General features: G+C 38.8%; 1 protein-coding gene across 3 annotated transcripts in view; it reads left to right on the forward strand.

Annotated features, from left to right (window-relative positions):
* The window catches only part of LOC1275199 (uncharacterized Golgi apparatus membrane protein-like protein CG5021), a 75273-nt gene that overhangs the window by 8347 nt on the left and 50256 nt on the right, over positions 1-16670 (forward strand). The gene's annotated exons all lie outside the window — the stretch shown is intronic.

Below are 16670 nucleotides of genomic sequence, written 5' to 3' on the forward strand. Positions count from 1 at the left end.
AATGGCGTCCTCCGGCTGGCTCGTGCCGGGAATGGCGACCTCCGGATAGCGGCTTGGGCGGGTGGCCCTTCTTCCTCGTTGGCCGGGAATGGCTTCCTCCGGCTTTCACTTCACTGCACTTTACTTCACTGCGCTGGCCGGGAATGGCGTCCTCCGGATAGCGGCTTGGGCGGGTGGCCCTTCTTCCTTCCTCGTTGGCCGGGAATGGCTTCCTCCGGCTTTCACTTCACTGCACTTCACTTCACTGCGCTGGCCGGGAATGGCGTCCTCCGGATAGCGGCTTGGGCGGGTGGCCCTTCTTCCTCGTTGGCCGGGAATGGCTTCCTCCGGCTTTCACTTCACTGCACTTTACTTCACTGCGCTGGCCGGGAATGGCGTCCTCCGGATAGCGGCTTGGGCGGGTGGCCCTTCTTCCTTCCTCGTTGGCCGGGAATGGCTTCCTCCGGCTTGCACTTCACTGCACTTCACTCTGGTTCACTGCGCTGGCCGGGAATGGCGTCCTCCGGATAGCGGCTTGGGCGGGTGGCCCTTCTTCCTTCCTCGTTGACCGGGAATGGCGTCCTCCGGCTGGCTCGTGCCGGGAATGGGGTCCTCCGGCTGGCTCGTCCTTCCTTCCTTCCGTGCCGGGAATGGCGTCCTCCGGCTGGCTCGTGCCGGGAATAGGGTCCTCCGGCTGGCTCGTCCTTCCTTCCTTCCGTGCCGGGAATGGCGTCCTCCGGCTGGCTCGGAACCTTCTCTTGCTCTGGGTCTTAAGGTAGAGTTACTTTCCTCTTTGGAGCCACCAATGTTCCCAGCACGTCAGGGCAATTAACCCGTAACGGTGCTCTCGTCGAAGCGAGGACGTTTGGAAGCAACTCTGATCCTTTCGATCCCAAAGCCAACCAAATAAATAAGGCTTATTTCATTGGCTGTGAGAAGTTCAATTTATTGCTCATTTTTAATTCGCCAGCCCTTCTCGCAACGCGTGCTATTGTAGCGATGCGTAATTTACCCTTACGTGAGAAGGCCGGCCTATCATTTTTATTTACTTCCTAAACTAACTTAGTTTCCTAATTAATTAATTAAACATAAAATTCTACCTTACTAATCCTTAAACAATTGTATGACCCAACTTCAATTTCCTAACTTCACATAAATCGATTCATTTTTTACTATTAATTAATCCAAATTAATCCTAACGCTCCTACGCTTATCCCTTATTAATTCCTATGCTCTCTATTGTCGCTTACTTCCGTAAGCAAGATAGGATACGCTTACGCGCGCATCTCGGGCATTGCTCTTCCGAAAAGAGCAATTCGAGAGCGGCGCGCCGTTGAACCGATTCTAGCCGTTCGCTCATTCCTAGCTTGCCCTCTCCTTCTAACATGCCATTCTGCCACGTTTAGCCTCTCTCTCTCATCCTAGCCTCCTGAGAGTGGCACATCGTTAGACCAGTGGAGTCAAACTAGTAGGGGGTGGCGAACCACTACCGGGCTAGTACAAATATTATATTTTCGTCAGCGACAATAGATATTCATTTATTGACTTGAAAATTTAGGAATGCCTCGAAAAGTATGTTTCCTTCCAGTAAAAAGAAATCTCAATTAAAAAAAAAATAGATAAAATGTTTTAACATTTTTTTCAATTTGTATCATTTACTTCTAGGACCACCTACTCGGGTAGGTCATACATTTTGTATGGGAGTTTGCATTTCTGGATGGTAAATTGATCATATCTGCTGTTTTAATTATTGAAATAACTTCAAATTTTCAGGAAAGCTGCATACAACTTTGTGCTTGCCAGTTTAAAAAAAATAGGAATTTTCAAAATTATTTTTCATATATTTTTTTTATTTTAACTTTTTCTACCCCTTACTTCTATGACCACCTACCCGGGTAGGTCATACATTTTTTTAAAATAACCTTTCTGGTTTTAGGTAATGAAGTTAAATTTTTTGATATAGCTACAACACACTGCTTCACTTAATAGATTTGAGGTACGACAGTTTTTGAGTATGCAAAATATATTTCAGTCCATTAGTAACAATTCACATATGAAAAGATTTATACTACATTATAAGAAATAGAAAAAAAACTATTGAAAACATATCTTATTTCTAGCAATACAGTTGATATTAGATTTTGATGTTGAAAAGAACTCATAAAAGTAAATTGACTAGTAAGTAATAATAATAATAACAACCCTAGTAGTACTACCACCGACAAACCGACGTGACACTTTCTTTACAAAACTATCCCACACGAAAGTACCCGTCCGACAAGAGTGTATTTTTTGAGTGATTTGAGTACCGCCCTCCGTTAGCAGTTACTCTTAGAGGAATGAGTTACACCCTCGCGCGAGCCCTCCTCCTCCCCACCCGTAACGCACGGTGCGCTCTGCAGTTCTCAATGTGTTGTGTTCTTTCCAATCATGCTTCCAAAACATCAAAAGATATTTGTTTCTTTCGTTTCTCGTTTTTTTTCAAGCATAGACACGATCGCAAATACGCACTTATTCTAACAACAAGCACTAACACGGTCATTTTTTATTTCATTGAACACTTTATTGAAACATAAAGTACACTTTCACAACACATTTAGAATCCTTTATACTCACGAATGGCGTCATAGTGTAAAGTATCGGGTTGAGCCAGGCTGCGGGAAACTTGTCGACAATCTGCGATGCCTCTGTTTAGTAAATTCTTACCCGTCAATCCATGCACTGCATGTGCATCTGTGCACACTGTTTATTCATTTCACACTTTACCAAAACACACCGGCGCCCGAGACTTTGAACGAAATGCGCATCGACGCACAAACACTGCGCGCGGGACTTAGAACGAAACGTGCACAAACCATCTCCGGCAAAGCGTCGCGCTGTACTGGTGGTTTTGTACGCGTAGGAGGGGGAACATACGGAGCGATGGTTCGATGCTGTAGTGTAAGCGAGACAACACGATGTGACGAGCAGCTCCAAGTTGTTGAGCTCGCTGAAAGAAGGCACACACACATTCACAGACGGCTCGTCAAAGCACGGTATTTGTATTGGTGTTAGTGAAGCGCGCGTGTAAAACAGAAGGCGAACTCTCATCGCAGCGCGTTTCTCCTTGCTTCCTCAAGCTTCCTCATACCCCTCGGCCTGAATCACTCAAAATTTGGGGTCTCATTGTTTGCGTGGTACTGTCATTTGCAATGAAGGCGATCACTTTTGTCAATATAAGCTCTGTTCGCGGCTACTTAAATGGAAACAACTTTTTCAATTACAAATGACGGTTGAAGTGCTAGGCAAGATTTTATAAAAATAATTGGACAAAATACCCAGATAAATCATTTGATGGGCTTCCAAATCAATACAAATGATGTGAGAAGTGGAGAAAATATTCTTCGTTCGAAGTTGGGGAGAAAAACAAAAAAGGGGTTTAGCAGTTTCTCTTCTGTGTCAGTGTAGTAAGCGAATTATTATAGAGATGGCGCTAGTGTTTAACGAATTTTCATTTGAAATAAAGAGACAACTTTTGAAGCTCATTTTGTTCGAAGTGTCACGTCGGTTTGTCTGTGGTACTACAGTCTGAACTCATTGGTTGAACTTCGATTCCCTGCCAACTATGGAATATGTGCTTTTTAGTTGGCACGTTTTTCCATTCAAAAAAAAAAAAAAATGTGAAATTTTTCTCGACAAGCCATGAGATTTTTGTGGAATCTTCAAAAGCCGGTTTTCCCATTCAAACGCATGGTTTTTAATTGAACCGACAGCCAACTATCGAGCGTTCAACTAAAAAGCATGCCAACTAAAAAGCGTTCAACTATTGAATTCTTATTAAACTCCCAATAGCAGAAGGTTTGGAAAAAGTGTGTTGAAGCGTCACGTTTTTTATAGTAGCAAGGACAAAGTTTTATGCAGCTTCCCTAAAAATTTGAAGTCATTTCAATAACTAAAACAGACATTATGCACAATTTACCACGTATAATTGTAATTTCTCATACAAAATATATGACCTACCCGGGTAGGTGGTCATAGAAGTAAGGGGTTAAAAAGGCTAAAATAAAAAAAAACATGAAAAATAATTTTAAAAATTCTTATTTATTTATACTGGCAAGAACAAAGTTTTATGCAGCTTCCCTGAAAATTTGAAGTTATTTCAATAACTAAAACAGAAGATATGATCAACTTACCATTTAGAAATGCAAACTCCCATACAAAATGTATGACCTATCCGGGTAGGTAGTTATATAGATGAGGGTGTTTTTTTGGTCATAGAAACGAAGGTTACTACGGACGTCACACGAGGCGTAAACTTCCTGTCCAAAGATTATAGGTGTAATGTGATCGAATGTACGCGGGGCCGTCGTGCACCGTTTTTGCGGGGAGTCAGTCTTTACTGACATGAGCTGAGGTGGAACAAACTATTCGAAGCGGACTGGTTTGATCGTCCAGGCGATCATGGAAACCCGGAAGGAGTTTCCCTTACTGGAAATGTTGGAGTTTAGAAGCCTTACCTTGGGTAGGGGGACATAACTAAACTCTTGAAATAAGTTGGTACACGAAGTTTTTAGGAAGCGTAACGTCCTATCTTGGCAGTCCGAACGAATCTGACTTGCCACGGTCGGAATTGGTTTTATTTATACTCAATGGGTTTCGAAATATTGGTTTTGGAATGTGTTTTTGTCCTAATTAAAGGTTATTGATATGAGGTGCAATTTATTCATTCTATCGGAGTGAGGTGTCTGTCAATTTATGCTTATGCTGCGCTTTCAGTGTTTTTACAAAGGTTCTGGAAAGTTTCAACTGTTCTAGCCAAATAACGAGTGCGTTCGTCGATCATTGCCTACGCTGCGCTTTTAGCAATAAGTTGCTATGCGTTCTCTGTTTGTCCACTTTGCTGCAGTAACGCTTGAATTGCTTATGTTGCGCGTTTCGGTTGTTTTCGATAAATGTCTCAATGGTTTTTTCTATGGATGGTATGGTCTAGGTATGTTGCTATGGTGTGGATTGATTTGCTGATGTAATATAATGAATGTGTTGCAATAGTGTGATTTGGCTTTCCGAAGTGTGTTACAATGTGTCTATAGCTGATAGTGTGTATTATAATAAGTTCTGTATAGCAGATATGCTACACCTCCTCCCTTTAGGAGAATAACGTAAATAATAAAATGATTGAAGTTATTCTTTTGATTTAATTAACCTGTTTTTGTGTACTGTTGACGATTTGTTGGTGGTTTTGTGTATTATGGTGCAGTTTGGTTCTTGTATATTTGTTACTGTAAATGGTCCAATATAAACGGGATCCAATTTCTTCCTATTTTCATTTGTTAAGTACACTATGTCGCCTATCTCAAGTTTTAAGGAGTTAGTATTTTTATTTAGTATATTTTGCCTATTTTCTTTAGAGCTCACAAGGTTTTTCTGTGCTATTTCGTGTGATTTCTGTAATTTAAATTTCATTTCATGATAATATTGTTCAACATTATATACTGGCTCTATTTTGTTTTGGTAAATTTCTTGAGGTAGATTTGCTTTTCTGCCAAAAATTAATTCGTAAGGCGTATAACCTGTGTCTGTGTGTTCTGTGGTGTTATAAACAAATTCGTAAAATTTAATCCAGTCATCCCAGTCATCATGGTGCTCATTTACAAAGCTTCTAAGATATTCATTTAAACACCTGTGGTTTCTTTCTAGTGCTCCTATGGTTTGAGGATGGTATGCTGTACTGAACGTTTGTTTAATTTGTAAGATTTCTGTTATTTTGTTAAGGATTTCGTTATTGTATTCTAAGCCTTGATCTGATTTAAGCTCTATAAAAGTTCCAAATGTTAATATGAAATTTTCTACTAATGCTTTTGCAATAGTGTTTGCTTCTTTATTGTGAATAGGTATTATTACAACATATTTTGTCAAGTCACATTGTATAGTTATTGCGTACCTGTAGTTGTTATTGGTCTTTGTCAATGGTCCAACTGTGTCAATAGATATAACGTTAAATGGTTTGTTAGGCGTCGTTGTAATTACTGTCTGTTCTTTAGTTTGTCTGTTTACCTTATTAACTAAGCATGCTTCACACTTATTGATAAAATTTTTGATATCATTGCGCATGTTTTTCCACGTGTAAGTATCTCTTATTTTCCTGTAAAGTCTGAATTGGCCTACGTGTCCTCCCGAAGGGGTCATGTGATAATCATGGATTATTCTTAGCCGATCATGTTCTGTTTCAACCCACCTAGGTGGTGTAAACAGTATGAATTCATACTTGTCAATCACTCTGTTGGTGATTTCTTTAAGGGTTTGATGAGAGTACTGTGTAAATATTTGGTCGTGTAGAGACCAGGCTAGCTTTTTGTTTTTGTAGTTATTGGCGATTTTGCAAATGTTGAGAAGAGCAAGCTCTAAAGCTTGACTTCCATTTTTTTCTGCTTTCGCGTTAACTTTCCCTAGGACTTTCTTGTAAGTGCTGTTGCACACTTCAAATGTTATATTGTTGTCGGAAATGCTTGTTCTAATTTTTAGAAGCTTCCTTGTTTTGGATGGTGTATCCGTTGTCCACATCGTTGGTTGATCAGACCTGGTATCGATGGGTTTATGAGGTGTTACTTTTTTAGCCTCTTTTTGTTTAACCATTGCTCTGGTATTAACCATGAGGATTGTTGATTTAAGATTTTGTATATTGTTAGTTGTTGCTAACATTATGTTTGTTGGTATTTGAGCCTTAAGTTCATCTGAGGTAATGACTACTCTAGACAACGCGTCCGCTGCTACGTTTGCTTTCCCTGCTAAGAACTGTACGTCAAAGTCAAATTCTTCTAGATCTAATCTCATACGAGTTAACTTAGATGTTGGATTTTTCATCCCAAATAGGTATGCTAATGGTCTGTGGTCTGTTTTTACAATGAATTTTCGACCATATATATATGGTTTAAAGTAATTGATTGCCCAATGGATCGCTGTCAGTTCTTTTTCTATTATTGGTTTGTTTTTCTCCCCTGGCGTGAAACTTTTGCTGGCAAATGCCACTGGTAAATCGTTTCCGTCAGTTATTTGAGACAATACAGCGCCACATGCTGTATCCGATGCATCAGTTGTTATAATGAACTGTTTTGTAAAATCGGGATATTGTAGTATTGTTGGTGAGAGTAAACTTTGTTTAAGTTTTTCAAAAGCTTCCTGACATTCTTTGGTCCAATCAAATTTTACGTCCTTTTTAATAAGGTTATTAATAGGTTTAGCTATTTTTGCAAAGTTTTGTACAAATTTTCTGTAATAATTACAAAATGCTACGAAGCGTCTGGCATCATTCGCATTTTTGGGTACAGGAAATTTTTCTATTATTTCGTATTTTGAGTCATCCGGGTATATACCTTTGTCTGTTATTTTGTGACCTAGATAGGTTACTTCTGTTTTAAAGAAGCAGCATTTTTCTGGATTTAACTTAAGATTGCATTTTCTTAATTTGTTAAAAACCTTACTTAAGTTACTTATATGGTGTTGTGCGCTGCACCCTGTAACGATTATATCGTCGATGTAAACAAATGCTAGCTCAGGTGATAATCCTGCCATAGCTATTGCCATCATACGTTGAAAACTATTTGGGCTTATATTTAAACCAAAAGGCATTCTCGTAAATTGATAATGACCTGTTGGTGTGGAAAATGCAGTGAATCTTCTTGATGCTGGTTCTAGCTCAATTTGGTGGAACCCTGACATTAAGTCAAGTGTGCTAAAATATTTTGCTCTACCTAACTGGTCCAATATTGTATCTATTCTAGGGAGAGGAAATTTATCCGGCAGGATTTTTTTATTTAGTTGTCTGAAGTCAACTACTAATCGCCACTTTTTACTTCCGTCAATCGATTTTTTCGGGACTAAGAGAATGGGCGAATTATAAGCTGAAACTGAATGTTCAATTATATCATTTTTCAGCATTTTGTCGACCTGTTGATTAATTTCATCTGCTTGGGAATGGATTTGTTTATAATTAGGTATGTATGATGGGTTGTTGTCCATTAGTTCTATTGGTTGTTTGTAGAAATTATTTGTTGTGATAGGCTCATTTTCGAGACAAAATATATCTGAAAATTCAGCAATAAGGTTTTTTAAATTTCTTTTTGCTATTTCCGGTACTTGCTCTATATGAACTTTATCTTGAATTATTCTAGTTCTTTCTGGGGTATTGTAATTATTTGCCAAGAAAATTTCATAATTTTTTAAAGGTTCTATTTGTGGTCTGATTGTGCCTGTATTAATAAAGGCTGTTGACTCAGTTGTGTTGATAAGCTTGATGTTTGGATCAGTTTTGCTAATTATTGTGTTACCGATAAACACTCCTGGTTTTATTTCTTTAGAAAAAATTACTGAATCTTCTGTTATTGGTTTTAAAGTGAGTTTGCGAATTACCTCACTTCTTGGTGGTATTTCAATAATTCCATTGATGCTGTCATCAACGGGGTGTTCAATGATATCATTTCCGTTACGGAACTGTAACATCCAAGTCGAAAAAAGGATGTCGCATTGGAATTTACTGATAAAGTCCATTCCTAATACTCCGTCTGCTTGAGTTGGTAGGTCTTTTATAATAAAAAATGTATGCTCGACATTTTTGTCACCAAAATGAATGGTTGCTTGAGTGTATCCCTTTGTTTTCATTGTATCTGTTGTGATACCTATGAGTGTGAGTTCCTTGTTTTTCTTTAACTGGATTTGTTTCTTTAAACTTGAGGCTTTAAAAAGTGATACCTCAGCTCCGGAGTCAATGACCAATGTTGTGTTTTTCCCGTTAGCTATGTTCAATTTAACCTTTATGAAGTTGTTTGTTTTTATCCCTGTCATCAAAACTACTGTGGGTATTGGTTTTGGTCGTCGTCTAAAAAACGATCCCCTTCCTCTTCTTCTTTCTTGTCGGGTGTGTTGGTTTGAATTTGTGTATGCATAACCCTGCTGTGTGCCGCTTTGAATGCATTTGCGTTTCTGTTTGTCCCGTTGGTCTGGGGGCCATATCGGGGTTTCGCTTGTGTCGAACGATTTGCGTTCGGTGTAAAGTTTGTGGTGCGACTATTCTGTTCATGTGGCGGGTTTTTTCTTTCATAACTTTTCACTGTATCCAGCATGTCGGTGATACTTGAAAACTCTTTTATGTCTAAAATTAGTTGGCTGTCTCTACTGATACCTGCTTCTTTTAGTTTTATTATGACGTTTTGCTGTGTTAGTGTCTTTGCTATGTCGGGTGTCATGTTTTCCTGAATATATGCTGTTTGCAGTTGATCAGCCAATTCGTTGAGGCTATTTGCAAAAGTGTTAAAATTTTCAAATTTACCTTTTCTTCTGTCGCATAATTGTTTGTAAATTTTGGCGACTGAGATGGTATTCGTATACCTTCCTTTGATGGTAACAATTATCTCATCGAAGGATTTAGGCAGTTCTTTAAACAATTCCCTAGGTTCTTTTCCTAGTTTTGTGAGTAGGAGGTTGATTGCTATAAGAGAATTTGATGAACTGATCATACTTTTTACTGTATTGACTGTATCGATGAATTTAGTCAATTCGGATGCTTTACCCTCAAACGTTTGCATGCCCGTGAGTACGGAGAACCCTACGCTATTAAGATCGAAAGCCATTTTAGATTTTTTATGGAGTTGTAGAAAGGCTGATATGGTCTGTGCTAAGAGTTTGAACGATAACTTATTGGTTGTCAATAATGTTAAGTTGGTATTTTTGTCCTCTAAGCTATTTGTTGAGCAATCAGATGTCTTGTTATGTGAGTCGTCGTTGGTTTTTGATGTGCTCATAGCAATGATATTATGAATTAGTGCGTTAGAAATTTTACTAAATTCTAATAGTTTGTTAAAAGTGTATTTGAATTTATTTTTTTCTATCTCTTTTTGAATCTCTTTAAATGTTTCCTCGGCTTGTATTCTGAGTTGTGTTTTCGTACAAGTCCTTTGATTGGGGTCCTGTATTTTTTTAAAGATATGTTTCAAAATTTCAATTCTATCGCTTATAGTAATCATTCCTGTTTTGAATTGTTTTCATGTAATCTTTTTATAGAACTCATTTCCTAGCTTGAAAACTTTGATTTGATTTGATTTGATTATGTTCTAAAGTTTCAATACCTTAATGGGATATGCTGCGTGCATTTTGTTGCTACTGATGATGATGCTACGCTGAATCTATACCGGTGCTGGGTGTTTAATCGGTATTTGGTGCATACTCGATATTCTACGATGACGTCGTCGATCAGTCGTCGCTCGATGTCTTGTCGGGACACTTGTCTATTCTTGCCTGCCAATCCAGATTGGGCAGTGGGCTCGTCTTGTATTTTCGTCTTCCACGTTGGGAAAGGTTGTTTCATTCAATCGCTGCTTGTGAACCGTAGTTTCGCTATGCACTTTATTGTCCCATATCAATTGCTCCACGAATCGTATAGATTACCAAAATGAGTTACATTATATAGGCAGTTGTATGTTATTGATTGCATCACGTTTTGCTAGAGTTTTCAATATTTTGAAAATGGTTTTAATTACTTTTTGCATGAGTATGATAGCAAGAAGTATCAGCACAATGTTCAGTTTTAATTCATGGGTTTCATGCTGCTCTGAATGAACATTTTGTGTTTGAATAATGGTAAGATCATTATCACCATCAACATTAGCTTTAGGGTTTGATGCGTCGTTACCCATTTTAAGGTTACTCTACTTGGTAAATCGATCGCATAAGCGTTACGTTTTTACACATTGGGGTAGGTTCTCACAACACTGTGATGTTCATCAATTTGACATTCCTTTTGCACTACATTGCACTAAATGTTGTTTTTTTTCTGCACTGCACTTGCTTCTGGCTGTTATTTCACCGTTATTATTTATAACATATGGGTCACTTGTGCCAGCAGCGTTGTTGAATGTTTCGTTAAAAAAAAAAATGCACATTTGACACTTTTTTTTCTCACGTCCCGTCGAATGCCGGTTATGGTCACAATACTTTTGGTTTGTCACACGACACTTACGTTTTACGTTACCGTTGTACTTATCACATTTTACTTGTAAATAATTTGCTTATACTTCTGCCTGTCGATTGCAGATTAAGGTAACGGTCGCCATGTAATGTGATCGAACGTACGCGGGGCCGTCGTGCACCGTTTTTGCGGGGAGTCAGTCTTTACTGACATGAGCTGAGGTGGAACAAACTATTCGAAGCGGACTGGTTTGATCGTCCAGGCGATCATGGAAACCCGGAAGGAGTTTCCCTTACTGGAAATGTTGGAGTTTAGAAGCCTTACCTTGGGTAGGGGGACATAACTAAACTCTTGAAATAAGTTAGTACACGAAGTTTTTAGGAAGCGTAACGTCCTATCTTGGCAGTCCGAACGAATCTGACTTGCCACGGTCGGAATTGGTTTTATTTATACTCAATGGGTTTCGAAATATTGGTTTTGGAATGTGTTTTTGTCCTAATTAAAGGTTATTGATATGAGGTGCTATTTATTCATTCTATCGGAGTGAGGTGTCTGTCAATTTATGCTTATGCTGCGCTTTCAGTGTTTTTACAAAGGTTCTGGAAAGTTTCAACTGTTCTAGCCAAATAACGAGTGCGTTCGTCGATCATTGCCTACGCTGCGCTTTTAGCAATAAGTTGCTATGCGTTCTCTGTTTGTCCACTTTGCTGCAGTAACGCTTGAATTGCTTATGTTGCGCGTTTCGGTTGTTTTCGATAAATGTCTCAATGGTTTTTTCTATGGATGGTATTGTCTAGGTATGTTGCTATGGTGTGGATTGATTTGCTGATGTAATATAATGAATGTGTTGCAATAGTGTGATTTGGCTTTCCGAAGTGTGTTACAATGTGTCTATAGCTGATAGTGTGTATTATAATAAGTTCTGTATAGCAGATATGCTACATAGGGTTGTATGGCTGAAATCCAGTTTACGCCAAAGTTTACGCTTCGTGTGACGTCCGTATTCGGGTTTGATGAATTTTAATAGGCTTTCTGCTGTCAAATCGCATCTAAGGTGGACAAATCGATTTTGGCTAATATTTCACCTCGTTCCTACACAGTCCATGCGCTATATACGGACGTCACACGAAGCGTAAACTCAAAAAGTTTACGCTTGATTTGTATGGGGGAGCGTAAACTTCTTATCAAATGATTATAGGATAGATTGTTGTATGGCTGAAATCCAGTTTACGTATAAGCTTACCCCTCGTGTGACGTCCGTATAATACGCTAATTTCTAGTCAATGTACTGATTTGACACATAGAATGTCAAATGCAAAATTAATTCCCTTTTGGTCGAATTTTTAAAACCATTTTAAAAGGCATAAAATTGAAAGCTGCAATCGTTATCAGAGCAATTAATTAATTTAATGGCTAAAATCCATCATTTCAAGCAAAATCTTTCGAAATTTAGGTATAATTTGACTGGAATCCTCGAAATTCGACAGACGCTAATACAGCGTCTATCACAACTATATGGACAGTCATTTTTCGCGATTTGCGGAAAATTCATTAAGATAGATAAAAACAGTGAATATATGAGTTGTCGATTTTTTAAAAAAAAATTTAAAACGTTTTTATTCGACTTCTTTTGAAAAAACAAATTTATGGTTGCACCATAACTATAAATACATTTCAAAAAATAAGTTTTTTGTGCTAACTAACGCATTTAATAATCGTTCAAAAGTATAAATAACATATTCTAGAAATGTTCTAGAGAAAAATATTTTAAAACGATTTATAAAAAGTGTTTTTAAAATTTTTTTTAAGGTGTTATAGATTGTTTTGAAAATGCAAACCAAAGTATGTAAAAAGATTTTCAAAAATTATTTTGGAATTGCCATGATAACCTTATCAATTTTGTGAACAAACTGTTCAAAACTGATCCGATCAAATAAAAGCGACACCAAAACCTGAACAACGATTTTTTGCAGCATCTGAATATTTGCTACTTTTACATACATACAGTGTCGGACAAATCAATAAGACCACTTAATAATGTTTTATTCACTTATCATATTTTATTACCTAAAGTGAATCAATATTTACCAAATTTGCATGAAAGCACTTTTCGGATATTGGCTTAAAGTCTGCTTTTAAAGTTTGTTGATAAGTTAACAAACAAAAAAGTTATGATAAGAATTGTTAAAAAAATCCCAAAAATCATGCGACAAAATAATAAGACCAGTATAGAAAATTTTATTTTTTTAACCATTTATCATTATTAAATAACAGCTCCGGCTTTTATTTTGCAAAGTGGCCAGCACGTCATTTGAAAAACTAAAGAAAATAAAAAACAGCCTTATCCTGGGCTAACTTGTCAGCATTTTATATTAGGTAGCATGCCCATTGTTCCGGATGACAGCTCACATTATTTTAGGCATGGATTCCACCAAATCTTTGCAAGTTGATGGGAGAATGCTGTACCAAGCATTCTCTATATGCTCCCACAGTTTGTCTTTAGTTCGAGAACCTGCCGGTGGAAGCTTAGCTTTAACAATCTTCCACAGGTTCTCGATCGGATTCAGGTCAGGCGATTGTGCAGACCAATTCATGACGTCAATTTTTTGATCAACAAACTATTTATAACCGCTTTTGCAGTATGTTTTGGATCGTTGTCATGCATGAATTGCCATTTCAATGGCATCTCCCACTCTGCATGAGGCAACATGACAGTTTGGATGATGTTCAAGTATCGGTGTTGGTCCATGATATCTTTTATCCAAAAGATAGGACCGACACCGTACCAAGAGAAACATGCCCAAACCATTATGTTGCCTCCGCCGTGCTTCACGGTTTTTAAAGTGTACTGTAGGCGGTAGGCGGTATTCTTTGGACGACGCACAAAGCGTTTCCTATCCGAACCTACCAAGTTCACTTTGGACTCGTCCGACCACAGTACATTTCGCCACTTGTTCAGGTTTTCACCTGCCCAGTCGTATTGCTCTCGAGCAAACTGCAACCGGGCTTGCACGTGGCACCGTCGAAGCAACGGAACTTTGCGGGGATTCCGGCCGAACTTTGCGGGGAGGTTGTTTTCAAATAGGCGACGCTGCACTGTCCGATCACTTACAGACAGTTGCAGCTCGTCCCTAATTGCCCTGGCCGACTTGAAAGGATCAGCCTTGCACAATCGCGTCATCCGAGCATCATCCCTAGCGGATGTCTTGCGTGGCCGACCCGTTGGTATTTTCGTGCCCGTGCTATGCAGCGCGTTATACACGAATGTTTTGGATCGGCCAAGTATTTCCGCGATTTTTCGCTGGGAGTACCCAGCAGCGGACAAACGTTTTATATCTAAACGCTGTTGTTGTGTGGAGTGTGCAATACGGCCCATTATTGGAATTCCTTCAATCAAGCGCTTGAAGTAGTGCACCCAAAAATACACGAGCTAATTGATCGTGTGAAGTGTTCTAGGCAACGGCTAAGAACACAGTGTAAGCGATCCAGCACTGTGACGCGCTTTTATACCCATTGACGAAGGTACTCACCACTATTTCGTCTCTCAGTGCAAAGGGAACTCAAAACCCTCAAGCGAGTGCCGTAATATTCTCGCATTAGTAAATTAGAGCATGTTAATTAAAGACACAGCGAATTGCCACTGCGCTAAGCGTTTCTACAAAAAAAATGTATACGCATTAGTTCACTAATTTAAGTTAAGTTATCCGACAGCTCAATAACATCGAAAAATGTTATTTAATAATAATAAATGATAATTATTTCAAATTTTCTGAACTGGTCCTATTATTTTGGCGCATGATTTTTACATTTCTTATCATAACTTTTTTGTTTCTTAACTTAACTTAACTCGGATAACTTAACTTAAATTAGTGAACTAATGCGTATACATTTTTTTTTTGTAGAAACGCTTAGCGCAGTGGCAATTCGCTGTGTCTTTAATTAACATGCTCTAATTTACTAATGCGAGAATATTACGGCACTCGCTTGAGGGTTTTGAGTTCCCTTTGCACTGAGAGACGAAATAGTGGTGAGTACCTTCGTCAATGGGTATAAAAGCGCGTCACAGTGCTGGATCGCTTACACTGTGTTCTTAGCCGTTGCCTAGAACACTTCACACGATCAATTAGCTCGTGTATTTTTGGGTGCACTACTTCAAGCGCTTGATTGAAGGAATTCCAATAATGGGCCGTATTGCACACTCCACACAACAACAGCGTTTAGATATAAAACGTTTGTCCGCTGCTGGGTACTCCCAGCGAAAAATCGCGGAAATACTTGGCCGATCCAAAACATTCGTGTATAACGCGCTGCATAGCACGGGCACGAAAATACCAACGGGTCGGCCACGCAAGACATCCGCTAGGGATGATGCTCGGATGACGCGATTGTGCAAGGCTGATCCTTTCAAGTCGGCCAGGGCAATTAGGGACGAGCTGCAACTGTCTGTAAGTGATCGGACAGTGCAGCGTCGCCTATTTGAAAACAACCTCCCCGCAAAGTTCGGCCGGAATCCCCGCAAAGTTCCGTTGCTTCGACGGTGCCACGTGCAAGCCCGGTTGCAGTTTGCTCGAGAGCAATACGACTGGGCAGGTGAAAACCTGAACAAGTGGCGAAATGTACTGTGGTCGGACGAGTCCAAAGTGAACTTGGTAGGTTCGGATAGGAAACGCTTTGTGCGTCGTCCAAAGAATACCGCCTACCGCCTACAGTACACTTTAAAAACCGTGAAGCACGGCGGTGGCAACATAATGGTTTGGGCATGTTTCTCTTGGTACGGTGTCGGTCCTATCTTTTGGATAAAAGATATCATGGACCAACACCGATACTTGAACATCATCCAAACTGTCATGTTGCCTCACGCAGAGTGGGAGATGCCATTGAAATGGCAATTCATGCATGACAACGATCCAAAACATACTGCAAAAGCGGTTATAAATAGTTTGTTGATCAAAAAATTGACGTCATGAATTGGTCTGCACAATCGCCTGACCTGAATCCGATCGAGAACCTGTGGAAGATTGTTAAAGCTAAGCTTCCACCGGCAGGTTCTCGAACTAAAGACAAACTGTGGGAGCATATAGAGAATGCTTGGTACAGCATTCTCCCATCAACTTGCAAAGATTTGGTGGAATCCATGCCTAAAATAATGTGAGCTGTCATCCGGAACAATGGGCATGTTACCTAATATAAAATGCTGACAAGTTAGCCCAGGATAAGGCTGTTTTTTATTTTCTTTAGTTTTTCAAATGACGTGCTGGCCACATTGCAAAATAAAAGCCGGAGCTGTTATTTAATAATGATAAATGGTTAAAAAAATAAAATTTTCTATACTGGTCTTATTATTTTGTCGCATGATTTTTGGGATTTTTTTAACAATTCTTATCATAACTTTTTTGTTTGTTAACTTATCAACAAACTTTAAAAGCAGACTTTAAGCCAATATCCGAAAAGTGCTTTCATGCAAATTTGGTAAATATTGATTCACTTTAGGTAATAAAATATGATAAGTGAATAAAACATTATTAAGTGGTCTTATTGATTTGTCCGACACTGTATGTATGTAAAAGTAGCAAATATTCAGATGCTGCAAAAAATCGTTGTTCAGGTTTTGGTGTCGCTTTTATTTGATCGGATCAGTTTTGAACAGTTTGTTCACAAAATTGATAAGGTTATCATGGCAATTCCAAAATAATTTTTGAAAATCTTTTTACATACTTTGGTTTGCATTTTCAAAACAATCTATAACACCTTAAAA

Source organism: Anopheles gambiae, chromosome X, assembly GCF_943734735.2.
Source record: "Anopheles gambiae chromosome X, idAnoGambNW_F1_1, whole genome shotgun sequence".
In the NCBI taxonomy this organism is placed as follows: Eukaryota; Metazoa; Arthropoda; class Insecta; order Diptera; family Culicidae; genus Anopheles; species Anopheles gambiae.